Below are 18172 nucleotides of genomic sequence, written 5' to 3'. Positions count from 1 at the left end.
GCAGCTCTGTTCTCTCTTGGACTCTCCCAGGAACTCTAGCTGCTTAGGCCTCCTGAAATTTATCTCCTCAGCATAGTCTTCTGGGTTCTTTTAATTTCACCTCCCAACACTTCCTAGAAGCTCTCTCCATAGGACGTTCATAGGACATAAGCTGGTGTAGGACTCACCTTGTTTCTTTTCTTTCAGGGATCACTTTCTCATTTTGAAATGTCTGAAAACAACTTGTTTGTATACTCATATATTTTCTCCAGTTTATTGATTTTGGTTTAAGGAGAAAGGGTGAGGGATAAGTTTTGTCTGTGTTTCTCTGTCACAGCCAGAGGGATGTATCATCTGTAAACTCTTAAAAGTCAGCCCCCAATAGTGGCTTTCTTTCCAGCTTGTCATCTATCTACCTTAGTAATTTGGCATGGTTGACTTGGACTAGTTTTCACTAATCATTGCCAAGTTGCCAGTCAAAAATATTTTCATCAGTTTCTCATTCTGTTAGGACTCTTTCAGGATCCTAAATTCCACTAAAATCTGTGATCTGGTTCCTTCTGCCTTCTCTGTAAAAGTCAGGCAGTGGTAGTCACATGGCAATTAGAACATGAACAGAATTCATGTTTCCTTCAATACCCTACCATTGTCACCTTCTAACTCAGGCTACACCCACAAGGGTTAATGTCTGCTCTCAGTTCCCCTGCTGATTTCTCAGAGTTAGTTATTTTCTGTCTGAAGATAGATTTTTGGCAAGAAAGAAGGAACAATGCTACCTTACCATCTTGACAGTAAACATAAGCTAGTCGTTCTCCTTTTTACTACACCTTTTTTTTTTTTTTTTTTTTTTGAGGCAATCTCTTACCCAAGGACTTCAACCAGTACCTTTAACTCATTTTAACAAGCAGTGGTTTAAATTGTCTTATTTAATGCATGTAATCCATATGATCTCACTGTGAAATATTGTTGTAGAATAAGTGTGAAATGTCTCCAAGTTTCATGAGACTCAGATCCTGGTTTAGTATGCTGGCATTAATGATAAAGGGCCAGTTATAAAATGAGAAATTTTAGGAAGCTATCAGAGCAGAGAGGCACAGCCTTAGGTATAGATCTTTATTTATCTGGAGCAATATGACTTCAGCCCAAATGTATCTGCTGAATGGCAATAAATTTAAAAATACTAATCACAATGTCACCACTAATAAATCACTTTGTTCTGTTTCATTCTCACAGATATTCACTCAATCTCACCTATCTTTTGCCTGTTAGTTGTGCATTTCAGAATTAGCAATATATTTTTTGAGGGAATGGAAAGTGTGTGAAAACTAATTTATGACTAACTTTACCACTGAATTTTAATATTTTGAAATTTGGGTTAATTCAGTATTTAAAAAGTATGAATGGAGAAATACAGAGATTTAGGTTGTCATCTATGACCATAAACCAAATGTCAGATATTTCAATAAGCTTCCTATTTTCTCAATTTTAGAATAAATTTGTAGAAAATAGTGGTAGATTTTGTGTACAAATACGAACTGAAATTCATTTCTTGATTTATTTTCTAATTTAAAATATTAATAACTTTACAAAATGACCTTATTGATATTAGAAGATTGTAAACTGCTAAGAAATCTATTCAAACTTATATCTTGCTTTAATATCAATCAAATGTGAGTATAAAATTAGGAATTTGAATGTTCACAAATGGGATTATAATTCAAGATGTGAGAAAATTGGTATCATTAGAAGAAATGCTGTAACCCTGATTATTCATATTGCCTTTAGCTTATTCAAATTCATATGCTTTATTACTAACAGAAAAGAATGATCATGTGGTAATCAAGGAGATGAAGTGGCAATGGCACAAAATGGTAGGGAAAATAACTCAAAAAGGTATCATACTAACAAATGAAACAATTTTAGTAATAACATTTCTTGCAATAAAAATGTTTTACTGGGAGAGGATTTTGTAATTTAATAAATAAAATATGTATGATATAAAATTTAAAATAGTTTGTGTATAATTTGATTCTTTGTATAACATCATCTTGGATTATATAAAAATAGCAATATTATTTTGCTAATAATTTAGTTATTAATACTGAAATGGTTCATGTTCTTTCAAAATATTGAATAGCCAATAAAATTCTTTTAAATTCTTATATTTGTAAAATATGTTGCATCAGACAAATAATGCCTTGAATTTTAATTTCAGACATTTGCATCTTTTTAACTTTTCATATAAAGCATATTAAGTTTTAGAACTCTTAGTCATCAAGTTATTTAATTACTCAGAGGAGTTATTAATTTTGTTAAATATTAGATGATCAATAGTTCTTATTAATAAAATGGAAAATATAGTAATACTATGTATTTGATTTATTAAAAGGTTCTTATATGGTTTTAATACACTTTAGGAAATTTCTATAATTCTTTCATTATTTGACATTATGTAAATACATCATTTTACTTCATCAGAATGACAGTGTGTATCTGGATATGCAAGATTCTAGGGCCCTCAAAGAAGCATTAAATCTGCTTGTAAAATACTGTAAGAAGCTATTAGATGTGAAATCTGTTGAGCAGTTCCAAAATGAATCCCTCTGCAAAGATGGCAGAATAAAAGTATAACTTGTGCTATTTAAATCCACTGTTCTTTTGGACTCTAGTCTCAGTAGCTCAGCAGTAGTCCCTCAAACCTAAAATGATGTCTTTCCTTTTTGATCGGGTCCATATGAACCCTATGTCTGGAAACTTCAAGCTGGCATTCACCTTCCCTGCATTTCTTCCTTCAAAGCAGGTCACCGTGCAGTTAAATGGGCAGTGCCAGCTGTAGTAGATGGGGAAAGGAGGGCTTCAAAAGCTGCAAAAGTAATGCCCATTCTCCCAGCATTTCTCCAGGGACTGGCTGGGATGGTTCTTTTCTGGAACTTGACAGACCTCTGTTCTTTTTTCTCTGCCACTCTCAGAAAATTGAGTCAAAAGTTCCCCTGGGAACTTTGCTGTATTTGTAGTCATTGCATTTTATCTCTTGGGACTCCTCCACAAGCTAGAAAATTTTTTATCTAGAGAGCAGAATAACTGTTCATTGTGACTGTGTTGTGTGTGTGTGTGTGTTGATAAGAATGAAAGTAAGAGCAAAGTACAAACATGAGAAGAAACTTTTTGTGATATTATATAATATGTGAGGCTGATATTTCAATAAAGCAATCAACAAATATTTATTAAACATCTAATCTGAGGCAAAGTGCTGAAGTTTTAGGTATCAAAGTAGAGCAGGGAATACACATTGTTCTAATCTCAAGGAGCTCATCTCATAATTATCTTCAGCACTTCTGTTATCAGCAATCATGTTACACCAATAGATTTAGAGTTTTGTGTGTTTGCTGTAGGTGTGTTTTAAGTAAATCTACATGAAGTATTTAGTTGTAAAAGCAGTATGAGAGTGTAATAAAAATCAGATTAACCAGTATAGAGCTGTACAAAATCAAAAAGGAAATTTCTCACTTTCACAGTGTTAAGACCCTTACACACTTTAATATACATTGCTTTATTCACTGACCAAATAGCAAGAAAGTGTTCCTACATCATTAAACAGTCACTTAAATTGCATTATAGGTAGACCAGATGCACAATACTTCTTTGGTGAGTATTAGTGTTGTCCTTTCAATTTTACTATTAAAAATTTTAAACTTGTAGGTAAATTCTCTGACTGTATTTTAAATCAAAGTCATAGAGGCAAAACTGTAGCCTCAAAGAAAATGTTCTTATTTATAATTGTGATGCATATTGTTATTCAATCACTCATTCATTTATTGAATAAAATACTTTTTAAATATTTACTACATAATGAATGCTGCTGTAGTTGCTAGAGATAAAACAAACAATAATGTTCACATTTTCATGCAGTCTTCATTCTAGTTAAACCAAAAAAAAAAAAAAATGAGCAAATGAACATATCACTTGAAAAAACAGAGGTGAATGTTAAAGAGAAAAATGAATGATGGCAGAGTTGCTTTTAATACAAGTGGTCAGGGAAGGCCTCCCAGATAGATGACATTTGAGCTTTCATTTAAAGGATGGGAGAGAGAGAGCCATAAGGATTGATATCTGGGAGAACTGTGCTCCGGAGATAAGGAAATATCAAAAGTAAAATCTCTGAGCCAGGGGTCCATGTTATATTTGAAGAAGATGAAGGAGATCCATAAAACTGGGGATGACTTAACATAAGGAAGAGTGATAGGAGGTGAAGTGAGAGAGAGAGTGGGGGATCAGATCATGTAAGGCATTGTAGGTCACTGTAAGGACTTGTACTCTGAGTGGAAAACAGTAGTGTGATCAATCTTAGAGAACTAATTAAGTTTCCTAATAACATTGTGCAAGAAGCCCTATATATTGGAACCATTTCTCATGTTGATTTATTGATTGTATCATTTGAGGTTCAACCAGAGAAATAGAGCCAGGGAGATATGTGTGTATGTGTGTGCTTATGTGTATGCATATGTGTATATTTGCATTGCTGTTATTGTTCAGTTGCCCAGTCATGTCCAACTCTGCAACCACATGACTACAGCATGCCAGACCTTCCTGTCCCTCACCGTCTCCCAAAGTTTGCCCAAGTTCATATCAATTGCATCAGTGATCCCATCTAGCTATCTCATCCTCTGATCTCTCAGTCTTTCCCAGCATCAAGGACTTTTCCAATGAGTTGGCTGTTTGTGTTAGATAACCAAAATACTAGAGCTTCAGCATCAGTCCTTCCAGCCAGTATTCTGGGTTGATTTCTCTTAAGATTGACTGGATTGATCTTCTTGCTGTCCAAGGGACTTTCAGGAGTCTTCTCCAGCACCACAATTCAAAAGGACCAATTCTTTGGTGCTCTGCCTTCTTTATGGACCAGCTCTCACAACTGTACATGACCACTGGAAAGACCTTGACTAGACAGACCTTTGTAGGCAGAGCAATGTCTCTGCTTTTCAACACACTGTCTAGGTTTGTCATAACTTTTCTTCCAAGAAGCAATCATCTTCTTCAGGCACCATCCACAGTAATTTTAGAGCCCAAGAAGAGGAAATCTGAAATGACTTCCACCTTTTTCCCCTTCTATTTGCCATGAAATAATGGGGCCAGATGCCATGATCTTAGTTTTTTTAATATTTAGTTTCAAGCCTTTATAATATATAGTTTTAATTTTAATATACACATTATACAATATATTATGTGTATATATATATATATATATAATAGATATATTAAAAGGAAAAGAGGATGAAGAGATTGTTGTTGTTGTTGTTGCTGTCCAGTTGCTCAGTTTGTGTCTGACTCTGTGACCCAGCACACTGGGCTTCCCTGTCCTTCACTATCTCCCAGAGTTTGCTCAAGCTCATGTACATTGAGTCAACGATGCCATCCAACCACTTCATCCTCTGTTGCCCCCTTCTCCTCCTGCCCTCAATCTTTCCCAGCATCAGGGTTTTTTTCTGATGAGTTGGTGCTTCGTATCATGTGGACAAAGTTGGAGTTTCAGCTTCAGCATCAGTCCTTCCAATGAGTATTCAGCATTGATTTCTTTTAGGACTTGAGAACCTGTAGCAACTTTAAATTTCTGTCTTTTTCCATGGCTTGTAAATGCAAATAATTTCCCATCTACTGTTTTGACTGCAAGAGAAAAGGAAGCATTGACAAAATCAGTGGCTACATACCAGGTATCTGTAATCATACTGATCTTCTCTAGCAAAGATACCATGTCTGGCACATAGTGTGTAATTAGAGCTACTGAATTACTACCTGGTTGAGTTTGCAGCAATACATGAACCGTGAACTTACAGATGTTCAAGCTGGTTTTAGAAAAGGCAGAGGAACCAGAGATCAAATTGCCAACATTGGCTACATCATGGAAAAAGCAAGAGAGTTCCAGAAAAACATCTATTTCTGCTTTATTGACTATGCCAAAGCCTTTGACTGTATGGATCACAATAAACTGTGGAAAATTCTGAAAGAGATGGGAATATTAGACCACCTGACCTACCTCTTGATAAATCTGTATGCAGGTCAGGAAGCAACAGTTAGAATTGGACATGGAACAACAGACCGGTTCCAAATAGGAAAAGGAGCACGTTAAGGCTGTGTATTGTCAGCCTGCTTATTTAACTTATATACAGAGTACATCATGAGAAATGCTGGGCTGGAAGAAGCACAAGCTGGAATCAAGATTGCCGGGAAAAATATCAATAACCTCAGACATGCAGATGACACCACCCTTATGGCAGAAAGTGAAGAGGAACTAAAAAGCCTCTTGATGAAAGTGAAAGTGGAGAGTGAAAAAGTTGGCTTAAAGCTCAGCATTCAGAAAACTAAGATCATGGCATCTGGTCCCATCACTTCATGGGAAATAGATGGGGAAACAATGGAAACAGTGTCAGACTTTATTTTTTTGGGGTCCAAAATCACTATAGATGGTGATTGCAGCCATGAAGTTTAAAGACCCTTACTCCTGGGAAGGAAAGTTATGACCAACCTAGATAGCATATTCAAAAGCAGAGACATTACTTTGCCAACAGAGGTCCATCTAGTCAAGGCTATGGTTTTTCCAGTGGTCACATATGCATGTGAAATTTGGACTGTGAAGAAAGCTGAGAGCCGAAGGATTGATGCTTTTGAACTGTGGTGTTGGAGAAGACTCTTGAGAGTCCCTTGGACTGCAAGGAGATCCAACTGGTCCATTCTAAAGGAAATCAGTCCTGGGTGTTCTTTGGAAGGAATGATGCTAAAGCTGAAACTTCAATACTTTGTCCACCTCATGTGAAGAGTTGACTCATTGGAAAAGACTCTGATGCTGGGAGGGATTGGGGGCAGGAGGAGAAGGGGACGACAGAGGATGAGATGGCTAGATGTCATCACCAACTCGATGGACTTGAGTTTGGGTGAACTCCGGGAGTTTGTGATTGACAGGGAGGCCTGGCGTGCTGCAATTCATGAGGTTGCAGAGTCAGATATGACTGAGTGACTGAACTGAACTGAACTGAACTGAGTTTGCACTAGTCCACAGTCATCCATTAGCACTCATAAAGTTTCTACTGTCACCAGACTTTTTCAGGCTGTTTGGACTGCTATATCCAAAGACTGAGCAGCTTATAAACAAGAGAAATTTATTTCTCACATTGATGAATCTGAGAAGTCCAAGATCAATGTCCCAGTATGGCACAGTCTTATGAAGGTCCTGTTCCTTGTTCTTAGTTAGCACCTCCATGCTGTTTCCTTATGTGATGGAACAGGCTGGGTATCTCTCTGAAGCTCCTTTTATAAGGGCAGTAATCCACTCAATAAATTGGGCTTCCCTGGTGGCTCAGATGGTAAAGCATCTGCCTGCAGTTCAGGAGACCTGGGTTTGATCCCTCGGTTGGGAAGATCCACTGGAGAAGGGAATGGCAAGCCACGCCAGTACTCTTGCCTGGGCAATCCTGTGGATAGAGGAGCCTGGTAGGCTATAGTCCATGGGGTTGCAAAGAGTCAGACATGACTGAAAGACTTCACTTTCAGTTTCAGTCCCACTCATGAGATTTTGCCCTCACAACCTAAACACCTTCCAAAGGCCTACCACTGAATGCTATCATTTGGGGATATGGAGTTCAAAATATGAATTTGGGAAGTACAAAAACATTCAGCCCATAATACTATTAAATGAAATGAAGATATATATTGCAGGGTTAGTTATCTGTCATTTTTTCTGATTTTTTTTTTTGTTTGTTTATTCTTGTGTTCTAAATATCTAATAGGAATGTTAGGATCTGCCTGTATACTTACCAGAATCCCTATGGTTATTTCACTGGAGTTTTGTTCAATTTATAGAATAACTCAGAGAAAACTTGATTTGTATTATCCATCTCTCAGATCACAGCGTGTCTATATTTAAGTCTATATTTTTCTCTTTCAGTAGAATTTTAAAATGTTTGTAGGCTTTACACCTCTTCTTGTTAGTTTTATTACCAGATATTATCTTGCTTGTTATTGCAAATAACATCTTTTATCTCATTGTATCCACACTTTGGTGATTATCGGTGTATATAAAGTGATGACAAACTGAGAAAAATGTAACGTAATAAATATACTACAAGTCTGAAAAATTAATACCAAAAATGCAATAGCAAATGTAATTCCATAAGTTCAGGAGTTTTTATCTTTTATTTATTGATATATCTTTAACACCTACAGGAAGACTTAGCAGTTGTTCAAAAAGTTATTAAAGAAGAAATAAATTTAAATTATATGAACAATGAATAGCATGAATAATTGAAACTTTCATAAAAACATGAAGAGATATTAAAACTCATTATTATAAATTAAATGCAAGTTAGAGTTATTATGTAGTATTTCTTTATGAGATGAGCATAGTTAAAAAGATTGAAAGCACACTGGACTGAAGATGATTCTAGTAATAAACAACTTTCATATCTGGAAGTATACATATATGCATTGATTTTATTGGCTAAGTAAATATTGGAAACATTTTAAATGTCTAAATATATAGATATATAAAGGGCTTGCTTATTAAATTTAGATACGTTCATTCAGTGGAATATTATTCAGACATTAATGCAAAAAGCATTTGTGTGCATGTTCTTGGGTATATATGTGTCCAAGTGTGTGTGTTTAAAAATGTATATATTATGTATACATACATCTAAATTGAATTTTCAAGTAAAGAATGTATAGTACAGAACAATTATATAAATGCATTAACTGTCAAAAATAAGTAAATTAATTTAATTGTGATATGTCACATAATCTTATTGTAATATAACCTCTAGTCTTAGCTGCCCTAAATGAATGAATGATGAATTTTTTAACATAATTCCTTTCTGACATCAGTTGAGATTATAGTAAGCTGCACAAATGTCCATTTATACTCAAATCATTCAAATATATTTCAATGTAACTTTTAGCTATTAATCCTATCATTTTTTTCATTACTTCTTTCTTTTTTTTTTTCCACAATGAATCTTATTTCAACAAGCAGGGATCGAACCATACCCTCCCCTCCTGAAGTGGAAACGGATCAACAGGGAATTCCCTATCATATTTCTCTCTGGGGTGTTTATTGTGCAATTTATCTTGTGATGTTCTTTAAATGAAACAACTCAGTTAATTCAAATAAGAGCAATGATTTTTTAAAAATTTCTATCACTTTCATTATGGGTGAGGGAAATTAAGAGAGAATTTGTGAAATAAAGTTAAGTCAGGAATGGAATTTTGTAGCTCCTGTTCCTAACACACTAATAGCATCATTTCTACCACTCTTTGACCAGGTTGAGTTTGGGGCAATAAGAGCGTTTCTCTCTCTTCTATTTGTTAATGTATTACTTGTTGAACTTCCAAGAATTTAACTGGATCCAGAAGCTGTGTCACTTCCCCAAGGTTTGGCACACAAATTTGGCATTTTTCCCCCTGAATTACAAATTATTCAAAAAATGAATACCATTTTCCTTATTTTCTTTGTCTTGGCCTTTATGCTTCGTGATAGTTTGCTGTGAGGCAATAGAAGAAAAAAAAATGGATGCACTCAGGTTTCATTTGACTTCTGCATATGTTTCTACTTCACTTCTATGAAAGTCTATTCCCTAAATCCAGGGCTTCCCCAGTGGCTCAGTGGTAAAGAATCTGCCTGCAATGCAGGAGACTCTGATTAGATTTCCTGGGTCGGGACGATCCACTGAATGAATAGGCTACACACTCCAGTATACCTGGGCTTTCCTGGTGGCTAAGCTGGTAAAGAATCTGCCTGCAATCTGGGAGACTTCGGTTAGAGAGTCAGACTGAGTGACTTTCACTTTTCACTTTTCATTCCTTTAATAATATTATCTTTATTCACAGATGTAGAGAGAACAGATATATGGATACCAATGGAGAAAGGGATCGAGAGGAATTGGGAAACTGGAATTGACACATATGCCTATTGATGCTATGTATAAAATAGATAACTAATGAGATCATACTTTATAACACAGGGAATTCTACTTGATGCTCTGTGGTGACATGAATAGGAAGAAAATCCAAAATGGAAAGAATATATGTATGGCTGATTCATTTTTCTGTGCAGTAGAAACTAACACAGTATTGTAAAGCAACTATACTCCAATAAAAATTACTTTTAAAAGAATATTATCATTATTCAAATAATGACCAGTTCTTTGAGACTCCATTTATAAATTTGAGAATCTGCTGCATTCAACTATAAGAAGTGCTACTAAATTAATCAAAACTTAAGGCAATTCACAACTTAGAATCAATTCAAAAATTATATTAATCTTACAAGAAATAAATAACAGGAAAAATGTGTGAGTTAAATATTTCAATTCAATTAAACTAGTAAACCAAAACCTTAGAAAGAATTTATGAGGCTGTTGAAAAGTATAGTGCAAACTAAGTATTAATCTCTAAAATAAAGGTTTTTGTCTTATATTTGGGCAAAATTAAACATCATGATTTTACCCAAATTGATATGTCACCTATTTGACTTAATAATTTTGTCAGCAGTAAATTGTAAAATGTCAGTAACAGTTATTAAAGAACATATGTGTACAGGAGAACCAAGCTTCTTGAAATATCATTGTTCATTTCTGCTAGTGTCACCTCTGTATAATATTAGAACACAGAAATCTCACTAGCAATGATGTTTATATTTGATCTCAAATGTTTTGACAAAAGCACTTAAGAAAAGGAAAAAGAAAGGGTAATACCTAAATATTTTTATTTTAAAGGAAGCAGAAAATCTAATTTCATAAAATGTATGTAACTGATTTCCATATCAAGAAATATCTAGATAATTCACTTGTGCTAATACATGAATATGATAAAATGTATGAGCTGGGTAGATATAGACTAGGTACTGATTTGGAGTTTATATCCTAATCATATACTCCATTTACTGCACTCTAATGTATTGATATATTGTTGCATCTTCAAAGCCGGCAATGGTGGTTTGAGTCCTCACATTGCATTATACTGGTATCCTTTTCTGTCTGTCTCTCTACTTTAAGACCCTTGTGATTAATTTGGCAAATTGATTAGCATACTTAATTTCAGGTCCACCTGTAATTCCCCTTTGTTATATAACCTAATTTATTATTCACAGGTTCCAGGGATTAGGACTACAACACTTATTCCTACCAGGGGGAGATGTAGATATATGTAGATAGCATTTTTATTGTCATAATGATTAGAAGAATGCTCCTGGGAAATTTGTAGGCAGAGGCCAGGTCACATACAATGCTCAAGAGAATCCTTCACAAGGAAGAATTGTCCAGAATGAATGGGGATTTCAAATGACCTACTCAAAATACAAATCAAAAGGAGTTTATCACCAAAAATATTGATTATTTATTTTTTTTAATATAAACCTGCACAATAAAGCCCAAGAGTTAAGGAGAATATTATTAAAGAGGAATTTAAATATGTCAAATATAGTTTATCTTGAATTTATTTAATAATAAATGCCTGCATTTTGTCTTATTAATGTATTATAAACATTCAAAACATCTATTTCTTTGGTATACGCTTAATGCAGGGAAGCCCCCAGTGGTAAAGAATCTGCCTATAATTCAGGAGACACGTGCAGGAGACTCAAGTTCCATCCTTGGTTTGGAAAGATTCCCTGGAAAAGGAAATGACAACCCAGTCCTATATTCTTGCCTGGAAAATCCTAAGGCCGGAGGAGACTGGCAGGCTACAATCCATGGGGTCGCAAAAGAGTTGGACTATACAACAAATGCTTACTGCACTAGCATAATTACAGAAGTTATTAAAATAATTGTAAATATTAAAAAGATGAAAGCAGCTGTTTTTAACACATTACTAAGTTTATGAAGCCTAATAACCTTCAGGGATATCTTTAAATTTTATTATTGAAATTAAATAAATTTTTTTAGTATTTTTATTCCATAGGTTTTAAAGATATATAGTGCAATGATAAGGAATCTATGTTATTAAAATTACAAGTTGAAATTATTTTGGGGGATGATCTGTGATTTTTTTCACCTGATGGTGTTAAGACCTCTCTCATCTCTATACAGCCTCATCAGACTCAGTTGATTTTCACACCCATGCTCATGGTTACCTGTTGGTAGATTTGCCCACCAAGTTCTTTTTAAGGACCTGAAACTTAATATCTTTCTTAGATATGAAGATTTCAAGATACGTGGTATGTTTTTTGTGATAATTTGTCTCTGCTGTATTCTCTACACCATTTATAAGGCCTATTTCCAAAAACAGGTTTGTTTTTTTTTTTTTTCATTTTCTACACTTACCTTGTCTATAATTTGTCTTGGCATGATTTCCTTATTTCTCTTATTATTCCTTCTTACTATGTACAAAATGTCTCATTGAAATTATTTAGTCTAAACTTACATTTTATCCTAGTTTCTGCCACAAACTAGATATCTAGTTTCCTAGTATCCTGACCTTTCTTTTTCAATATATTTTCAATGAATAGCTATTAATTTTTCTAATTACAAATTTTTAAATCAAAAAGAGATGAAAGCATATGACTAACTCATTATCATTGTATGTTTATTTTAGTCATGCAAAATAACTAATATAAGTAATCTATTATGAATTTGATTTCATTTCTCTTTTATATGTATTATATAATATTTATTGATTGTTTTCAAAATTATGTTTTAGGTAGTAGCAATTATCTCTATGTTTCATTATAATTTTGTGAAGAGGATAGAAATTATGCTAATATTTAGGCAAGGGCTCTGATAGGACTGTCAACAGTAGAGCTAGAACATAGTGATTTTTATTAACTGTATACATTAAAAAATTTATGAGTGAGTGAAGTTGCTCAGTCGTGTCCGACTCTTTGCGACCTCGTGGACTGTAGCCCACCAGGCTCCTCCGTTCATGGGATTCTCCAGGCAAGAATACTGGAGTGGGTTGCCATTTCCTTCTCCAGGGGATCTTCCCGACCCAGGAATCGAACCCAGGTCTCCTGCATTGCAGGTAGACGCTTTACCCTCTGAGTCACCATTATAAAAAAATTTATAATGCAATGTAATTTTATTGAATTTTTACAGACTGTAAAAGCTGTTTTTGTAGAGCAGTTTTAAGTTTACAACAAAACTGAAAGGAAAGCCCAGAGATTTCTCATACATTCCCTATCTTTTTTTTTTTAAATTTTATTTTATTTTTAAACTTTACATAATTGTATTAGTTTTGCCAAATATCAAAATGAATCCACCACAGGTATACATGTGTTCACCATCCTGAACCCTCCTCCCTCCTCCCTCCCCATACCATCCCTCTGGGTCATCCCAATGCACTAGCCCCAAGCATCCAGTATCGTGCATCGAACCTGGACTGGCAACTCGTTTCTTACATGATATTTTACATGTTTCAATGCCATTCTCCCAAATCTTTCCACCCTCTCCCTCTCCCACAGAGTCCGTAAGACTGTTCTATACATCAGTGTCTCTTTTGCTGTCTCGTACACCGGGTTATTGTTACCATCTTTCTAAATTCCATATATACGCGTTAGTATACTGTATTGGTGTTTTTCCTTCTGGCTTACTTCACTCTGTATAATAGGCTCCAGTTTCATCCACCTCATTAGAACTGATTCAAATGTATTCTTTTTAATGGTTGAGTAATACTCCATTGGGTACATGTACCATAGCTTTCAAAACTGAAAGGAAAGCCCAGAGATTTCTCATACATTCCCTATCTTTACACATGCATTGCCTCCCCTATTATTCACAAGAATGGTACAATTATTTTTTACCAAGGATGAACCTACATAGACACATCATAATCACCCAAAGACCATATTCACTCTTGCCTTTGTGCATTCTTTGAGTTGGACACATGTATAATGACATGTGTCCATCAGTACAGTAATATACAAAATATTTTCAGTGGCCGAAAAATCTGTCCTCTACCTGTTTATCTCTCCCTCATTCCCACTGTCACCACCTGGGAAACACTTGTTCTTTCTCCTCTTTCTATATTTTTTTCTTTTCCAGAATGTAATATATTTGGAAATATATACTATGTTCAGTTCAGTTCAGTCGCTCAGTCGTGTCCGACTCCTTGTGACCCCATGAATCACAGCACGCCAGGCCTCCCTGTCCATCACCAAATCCCGGAGTTCACTTAGACTCATGTCCATCGAGTCAGTGGTGCCATCCAGCCATCTCATCCTCTGTCGTCCCCTTCTCCTCATGCCCCCAATCCCTCCCAACATCAGAGTCTTTTCCAATGAGTCAACTCTTCGCATGAGGTGGCCAAAGTACTGGAGTTTCAGCTTTAGCATCGTTCCTTCCAAAGAAATCCCAGGGCTGATCTCCTTCAGAATGGACTGGTTGGATCTCCTTGCAGTTCAAGGGGCTCTCAAGAGTCTTCTCCAACACCACAGTTCAAAAGCATCAATTCTTCGGCGCCCAGCCTTCTTCACAGTCCAACTCTCACATCCATACATGACCACAGGAAAAACCATAGCCTTGACTAGACGGACCTTTGTTGGCAAAGTAATGTCTCTGCTTTTGAATATGCTATCTAGGTTGGTCAGAACTTTCTCTCCAAAGAGTAAGTGTCTTTTAATTTCATGGCTGCAGTCACCATCTGCAGTGATTTTGGAGCCCAAAAAAAGAAAGTCTGACACTGTTTCTACTGTTTCCCCATCTATTTCCCATGAAGTGATGGGACCGGATGCCATGATCTTCATTTTCTGAATGTTGAGCTTTAAGCCAACTTTTTCACTCTCTACTTTCACTTTCATCAAGAGGCTTTTTTAGTTCTCTTCACTTTCTGCCATAAAGGTGGTGTCATCTGCATATCTGAGGTTATTGATATTTCTGCCGGCAATCTTGATTCCAGTTTGTGTTTCTTCCAGTCTAGTGTTTCTCATGATGTACTCTGCATATAAGTTAAATAATCAGGGTGACATATACGATGTAGCCTTTTCCTATTGACTTCTTTCACTTAGTAATATACATTTAAGATTCCTCCATGTCTGTCTGGATGTACCACATTTCTTTATCTATTTATCTATTGAGGGATGTCTTGATGACTTCCAGGTTTTGACAATTATCAATAAATCTGCTCTAAACATTAATGAAAAGGTTTTTGTGTGGATGTAAATTCAGAGCTTCTTTGGGTAAATGCTGAGGAAAATGACTGCCGTTTCATATAGCAAGAGTATGTTTAGGTTTTAAGAAACTGTCAAACTATTTTCCAAAGTGATTGTACCATTTGCATTCCAGCTAGCAATGGGAGAGAGTTCCAGATGATCCACATGCTCAGCAGTATGTGATATTGCCAGTGATCTGGATTGCAGCCCTATTAAAAAGTGGGTAGTGGGATCTCATTGTTGTCATAAATTTTATTTCCCTGATCACATATGAGGTGGAGCATTCTTTCATATGCCTAGTTTCCATCTATATATCTTCTTCATTAAGATCTCTTCTCCATTTTTAAAATTTGTTTAATTTTAATTGAAGTATAATTGCTTTACCATGGCCCACTCTTTAACCAGGTTGTTTATTTTCTTATTGTTGGGTTTAAGAGTTCTTCATATATTCTGGATATGTGTTCAGTCCCTCAGTTGTGTCCAGATCTTTGCAGCCTCATGGATTATAGCCCACCAGGCTCCTCTGTCCATGGGATTTCCCAGGGAAGAATACTGGAGTGGGTTGCCATTTCCTTGTCCAGGAAATCTTCCTGACCCAGGGATTGAAACCAGGTCTGTTGCATCTTCTGTTTTGGCAGGCAGACTTTTTATTACTAGCGTCACCTGGGAAGCCCATATTTTGGATAGTAGTGGTTTATCAGATGTGTCTTTTTCTTCTGATCTGTGACTTATGTTTCAATTCTGTTGATATTGTCTGTTACAGAGCAGAATATTTAATTTTAATGAAGTTCAGTTCATTCATTCTTCCTTACATGGATCTCATCTTTCGTGTTGTATCTAAAAGTCATCACCATAGCCAAGATCATGTAGGTGTTTTTCTATACTATCTTCTAGAAGTTTTATATTTTTGAATTTTATGTTTATGTCTATGATAAATTTAGAGTTAATTTTGTTGAGGATGTTAAGTGTGTGCTTAATTTTTTTTCTCATATGGATATTTAGTTATTTCTGCACCATTTCTTGAAGCTATCTCTACTGCATCTACCTTTGCTCCTTTGCCAAAAAAAGGTTGACTCTATTTATGGAGATATATTTGTAGGCTGTCTATTATTCTGTTCCCTTGATCTAATTGTATATTCTTTTGCACTACCCATCTTGATTCTTACAGCTTTATAGTAAGATCAGATAGTGTTACTCTTTCAGTATGCTTGTCCTTCAATATTATATTGGCTGTTCTGGGACTTTTGACTCTCCACAAAACTTTAGTTAAAAAATTAAACTTCACAGTGGGTGTTGATTTTTTGATAGCAAAGTTTAAGCATTCATTAATCACTCAAGTAGTTTCAATATCAATCTGAATTATAAATTTAAGAATATGTGGTAAACTATAATTCCATCTTACCATCAATTGATTTTTAGATGACCAAAGCTCCCTGATTAGAACTCAGTTCCTTAGGCATTTTCAATCTGCTTCAAGGCCAGTTTAGAAAACTGCATGGTTAGTTAAATAAGATATATGTAAATTATGTGTTTTTCAAAAGAGAAAAGAAGTGATGAAAAAAATCTTTGCTGAGGTTAAGTTTGTACCAAGGAATCCTTTTCTGTACCAAAAAACAAAACAAAACAAAAACTCTGTTCATGACTACTAGTGTCTATGCCAAGTATGTTTTTCTTGTGGCAAATATATAACAACATAATTATTACATTTGAAAGAAATCAAATGATCTAAAATTATGGCCTCTGTATACACCCTCCTCACCAACTCCTCTGGATTAAAATAGTCTATAGAAAAATAAAATCCTGAAGATTTAATAAAAAACAGTATATTCAGCAGGGAAGCAAGGAATCTTATGCAATATACGGATATAAGAATTTCTTTAAGTATATAATTCAAATTTTAAAATATTAACAAATATTTGTTTTCCTTTTATCATGCTCTTTTAAATATGTGCAATGCCTTGATACAAATAATGCTGTTGATCATTGACTTAAATGTGTTCCTTAATATTTCTTTCAGAATGTAGTAGTATTTTTTAAATTTATTTATTTATTTTAATTGGAGGACAATCTCTTCACAGCACTTGGTGGCCCCTGCCACACATCAACACAGATCAGTCATAGGTACACATGCATAGTATTTTATGTGAATAATTCTACTAAAATTATTTTTCAAATTGTCTGTAGAACTACTGCATTAGCATCAAGGGGGAAATGACCAGAAAACTGTCACTAATTCTTTTAAAAATGTATAAATGATATTAAACTTAGTTAAACTGTGGCATAAATCTCATATATCACTAATAGTTTATTACCAAGAGAAAGATTTTGATTGCTATCACAGAGCAGGGGTTGAAATTCCCTGGCTTAGCTAATTTATCTATTCAGCAGTCTTTAGTCAATGATAAGATTTTCATACATTTGATTTTTGCTCAAGATAAAATCACAGTGAAAGTTAAAGTCACTCAATTGTGTCCAACTCCTTGCAACCCCATGGACTATACAGTCCATGAAATTCTCCAGGGCAGAATAATGGAGTGGGTAACCTTTCCCTTCTCCAGGGATTGAATCAATCCAGGGATGGAACCCAGGTCTCCCGCATTGCAGGCAGATTCTTTACCATCTGAGCCATCAGGGAAGCCCCCAAATACTAGAGTGGGTAGCCTATCCCTTCTCCAGTGGATCTTCCCAGCCCAGGAATCGAACCAGGGACTCCTGCTTTGCAGGTGGATTATTTACCAGCTGAGCTACCAGGGAAGCCCTAAAATCACAATAGCATTCACAAAATATATGCAAGGATTTCTTAACTACTATTTCCATATATAAATGAAAGCAAATGTTTACTTTTGTTTCACACCTAGATACATAATTTGGGGAAAAAATGAATTATCTGCTTATCTTCCTTTCCTGGTTCAACTGATATTTTAAAAACACAATCTTTGTTACCAGATAGATGTATGCATTCTGTATACAGGAAGATGCACAGAGAAGCGATTTGTGTTTCCCAATAAATCTGCTTATTAGGCACACTATTGAAGGCACTAGAGTCGATGTTCCAAAGACTGGACCACT

This window comes from Bos indicus, chromosome 6 (genome assembly GCF_029378745.1).
Source record: "Bos indicus isolate NIAB-ARS_2022 breed Sahiwal x Tharparkar chromosome 6, NIAB-ARS_B.indTharparkar_mat_pri_1.0, whole genome shotgun sequence".
NCBI lineage: Eukaryota > Metazoa > Chordata > Mammalia > Artiodactyla > Bovidae > Bos > Bos indicus.
This window is presented reverse-complemented; position numbering follows the sequence as displayed.